This window comes from Pongo pygmaeus, chromosome 13 (genome assembly GCF_028885625.2).
Source record: "Pongo pygmaeus isolate AG05252 chromosome 13, NHGRI_mPonPyg2-v2.0_pri, whole genome shotgun sequence".
NCBI classification, from domain to species: domain Eukaryota; kingdom Metazoa; phylum Chordata; class Mammalia; order Primates; family Hominidae; genus Pongo; species Pongo pygmaeus.
The window spans coordinates 119,454,312-119,459,096 of NC_072386.2; positions in this window are offsets into that span (position 1 = coordinate 119,454,312).

Below are 4,785 nucleotides of genomic sequence, written 5' to 3' on the forward strand. Positions count from 1 at the left end.
GATTTTGCTCTGTTATACCAGCTGGAGTGCAGTGGTGTGAGCACAGCTCACTGCAGCCTCAAACACCTAGGTTCAAGCAATTCTCCTGCCTCAACCTCCCAAGTAGCTAGGACTACAGGTGCGTGCCACCATGCCCCGCTAATTATTTCTGTTAAATTTTTGTAGGCCAGGTGTGGAGCTCACTCCTGTAATCCCAGCTCTTTAGAAGGCTGAGGCAGGGGGATTGCTTGAGCTCAGGAGTTCGAGATCAGCCTGGGCAAGGTGGCAAAACCCTGTCTCTACAAAAAATACAAAAAATTAGCCAGGCATGGTGCCACAGGTATGTGCTCCCAGCTGCTTGGGAGGTTGAGGCAGAGGATCTCTTGAGCCCAGAAGGTTGAGGCTGCAGTGAGCCAAGATCCCACCACTGTACTCAGCCTGGGTGGCAGAGTGAGACCGTGTCTCAAAAAAAAAATGTTTTTAAAGATGGGGTCTTGCTATATTGCACAGGCTAGTCTTGAACTCTTGACCTCAAGTGGTCCTCCTGCCTTGGCCTCCCAAAGTGCTGGGATTACAGATCATCTTGCTCAGCTTATTTCCAAAATTTTTCATTACCCCAAATAGAAACTGTAACCATTAAGCAATAACTCCCCATTTTCCATCTCTGTAGTCCCTGGTGACATCTAATCCACTTTTATTTTTTTATAAATTTGCATATCCTAGCTACCTTATACAAGTACAATCATACAGTGTTTGTCCTTTTGTGACTGGCTGTGATACTTAGCATAATGTCTTCACGGTTCATCATGCTGTAGCATGTAAAACAACCATGATATGTATATACAACATTTTGTTTATCCATTCATCTGTTGATGGTCACATGAAGTGTGTCTACCTTTTGGCTATTGGGAATAGTGCTGCAATTGGCATACAACTATCTGTTCCTGCTTTCTCTCTCACTTTCTTTTTTTTTTTTTCTCACTCTGTCACCCAGGCTGGAGTGCAGTGGATTGATCATCATGGCTCACTGCAGCCTCCAACCTTCCGGGCTCAGGTGATCCTCCCACCTTAGCCTCCTGAGTAGCTGGGACACCAGGTGTGTGCCGCCATGCCTGGATGAATTTTAAGATTTTTTGTAGAGATGGGGGTCTCATTATGTTGCCCAGGCTGGTCTGGAATCCCTGCCTCAAGCAATCCTCCTGCCTTGGCCTCCCAGAGTGCTGAGATTACAAGCAAGAGCCACTGCACCTGGCCCTGTCCATGCTTTTAATGCCTAGGAATGGAAGTGCTGAGTCATAGGGTAATTCTATGTTTAGCTTTTTGAGGAACTGTCATACTATTTTCCATAGCAGCTGCACCATTTTACATTCCCTCCAGCACATGTGTGGGTTCCTATCTCTCCACATCCTTGTCAGCAATTATAACTGTCTCTTTTTTTTTTTCTTTTTTTTTAAGACAGGGTCTCACTCTGTTGCCTAGCCTGGAGTGCAGTGGCATGATCTTGGCTCACTGCAATCTCTGTACTCCAGCCTGGGGACAGAACGAGACCTCTTCCTGGGGAGGGGGGGAAAAATGTGGTGGTGGGGATTTAAACATGTACAATAGGCCAGGCATGGGGCCTTACGCCTGTAATCTCAGCACTTTGGGAGGCCGAGGACGAAGGATCACGAGGTCAGGAGACCGAGACCATCCTGGCTAACATCGTGAAATCCCGTCTCTACTAAAAATACAAAAACTAGCCAGGTGTGGTGGCGGACACCTGTAATCCCAGCTACTTAGGAGGCTGAGGCAGGAGAATCACTTTAACCCGGGAGGCAGAGGTTGCAGTGAGCCAAGATCGCGCCACTGCACTCTAGCCTGGTGACAGAGTAAGAGTCCGTATCAAAAATAATAATAATAAAATAAAATAAATAAAATAAAAGTACAATAGGCTGGGCATGGTGATGCATGCCTGTAATCCCAACACTTTGGGAGCCCAAGGTGGGTAGATCACCTGAAGTCAGGAGTTCGAGACCAGCCTGGCCAACATGGTGAAACTCCGTCTCTGCTAAAATACAAAAATTAGCCAAGTGTGGTGGTGGGTGCCTGTAATCTCAGCTACTTGGGAGGCTGAGGCAGGATAATTACTGGAGGCAGAGGTTGTAGTGAGCCAAGATTGTGCCATTGCACTCCAGCCCAGCCAAGAACAGAGGGACTGTCTCAAAAAAAAAAAAAAAATACAATAAAGAATGGGCAATAGGGACAGGCATGGTGGCTTATGACTGTCATATCAGCACTTTGGGAGGCCAAGGTGGTCAGATCACCTGAGGTCAGGAGTTCAAGACCAGCCTGGCCAATATAGAGAAACCCGTCTCTACTAAAACTACAAAAATTAGCCAGGCATACTGGCGCGCGCCTATAATCCCAGCTACTTGGGAGGCTGAGGTAGGAGAATTGCTTGAACTCAGGAGGCAGAAGTTGCAGTGAGTGGAGATTGCACCACTGCACTCCAGCCTGGGCAACAGAGCCAGACTCCGTCTCAAAAAAAAAAAAAAAAAATAGAAGGCCAAGTGCCACCAGGCATGGTAGCTCACGCCTGTAATCCCAGGACTTTGAGAGGCCGAGGAGGGAGAATCACCTAGGTCAGGAGTTCGAGGCCAGCCTGGCCAACATGATGAAAACTCGTCTCTACTAAAAATACAAAATTTTTTTTTAAATAAAAAAATACAAAAATTAGCCAGGCAGGGTGGCATGAACCTTTAATCTTAGCTACTCGGGAGGCTGAGGCAGGAGAATCGCTTGAACCTGGGAGGCAGAGGTTGCCGTGAGCTGGAGATCACCCCATTGCACTCCAGTCTCGGCAACAAGGGTGAGATTTCGTCTCAAGAGAAAAAAAAAAAGAAGGCCAGGCATGGTGGCTCATGCCTGTAATCCCAGCACTTTGGGAGGCTGAGGTGGGCAGACACTTGAGGTCAGGAGTTTGAGACCAGCCTGGCCAACATGATGAAACCCTGTCTCTACCTCAAAATACAAAAATCAGCTGGGCATGGTGGCATGCACCTGTAGTCCCAGCTACTCAGTAGGCAGAGGTTGCAGTGACCTGAGATTGCGCCACTACACTCCAGCCTGGGGTGACAGAGTGAGACCATGTCTCAAAAAAAAAAAAAAAAAAAAAAAGAAAGAAGAGTATATATGGATAGCAAACATGTGAAGAGATGCTCAACATCATATGTCTTTAGGGAAATGCATGTTAAAGCAGGAGATACCACTTCACATCTACTAGAATGTCTAAGATTAAAAAGACTGACCACATCAAGTATTGGTGAGGATGTGGTACAACAGCAACTCTCATACACTGCTGGGGTAGGTGTTAAATAATACAACCATTTCGGAAAATATTTAAGCAGTTTCTTTTCTTTTCTTTTTTTTTTTTTTTTGAGACAGAGTCTCGCTGTTTCGCCCAGGCTGGAGTGCAGTGGTGTGATCTCGGCTCACTGCAAGCTCCGCCTTCCAGGCTCACGCCATTCTCCTGCCTCAGCCTCCCGAGTAGCTGGGACTACAGGCAACCGCCACCACGCCCAGCTAATTTTTTTCTTTGTATTTTTTAGTAGAGACGGGGTTTCACCGTGTTAGCCAGGATGGTCTCAATCTTTTGACCTCATGATCTGCCTGCCTCGGCCTCCCAAAGTGCTGGGATTACAGGCGTGAGCCACGGCGCCTGGCTAGCAGTTTCTTTCTTTTTTTTTTTCCTTGAGAAAAAGGTGTTAAATAATACAACCATTTCGGAAAATATTTAAGCGGTTTCTTTTTTTTTTTTCTGAGACTTGCTTTTTTGCCCAGGCTGGAGTGCGGTGGTGCTGTCTCGGCTCACTGCAAGCTCCGCCTCCCGGGTTCAAGCAATTCTCCTCCCTCAGCCTCCTGAGTAGCTGGGATTACAGGTGCGCGTCACCACACCCGGCTAATTTTTGTATTTTTAGTAGAGACGAGGTTTCACCATGTTGGTCAGGCTGGTCTCAAACTCCTGACCTGGTGATCTGCCCGCTTCAGCCTCCCAAAGTGCTGGGATTACAGGTGTGAGCCACCGCGCCCGGCCTACTCAACTAATTTTTACATCTTTTGTAAAGAAGGTAATCTCGAGGAGCTGGGATTACAGGCGCCTGCCACCACGCCCGGCTAATTTTTGCATTTTTGGTAGAGACGGGGTTTCACCATGTTGGCCAGACTGGTCTCCAACTCGTGACCTCAAGTGATTTGCCCACCTCGTCCTCCCAAAGCGCTGGAATTTACAGGGAAGAGCCACCGCGCCCGGTCCAGCCTATTTTTCTTAAGATATCATTTGTGTTTTTTTCTGTCTTCCTAACTTACATTTTATAGGGTTTGCTGGTATAGTTTTTATAAAAAAAAAAAAGTTGGGCCGCGCACGGCGGTTCATGCGGGTCCCTGCTATACAGGCCTTGAGGATTCTGCAGAGACCAAGATAAACTGGGGAGCCTGAACAGTTGAGCAGGGGAGGCCGAGACTCCTGTAACAATCATGCAGTAGTTAATTACAGGGGGGTGCGTGCAGGGAAGACGACAGGGTGACAGGTATATTGCGTAAGTAGACACTGAGGCCCAGGGAAGCGCAAGGAATAGTCCAGAGACATACAGTCTGCGCTGTCACCGGCGGGTTCTCAAATTTGGCCCGCAGGGTCGGCGGCGCTGGGGGCTCCCGGCCCGCGATTGCCACGCCCACCCGACCCGATGTTGCCCCGCTCAACCCGGCCGGCCGTAGCCGCCAGTACCGTGTGGAAGCGTGAGAGTCGAGGGGTGTCACGTGACTGGCGGG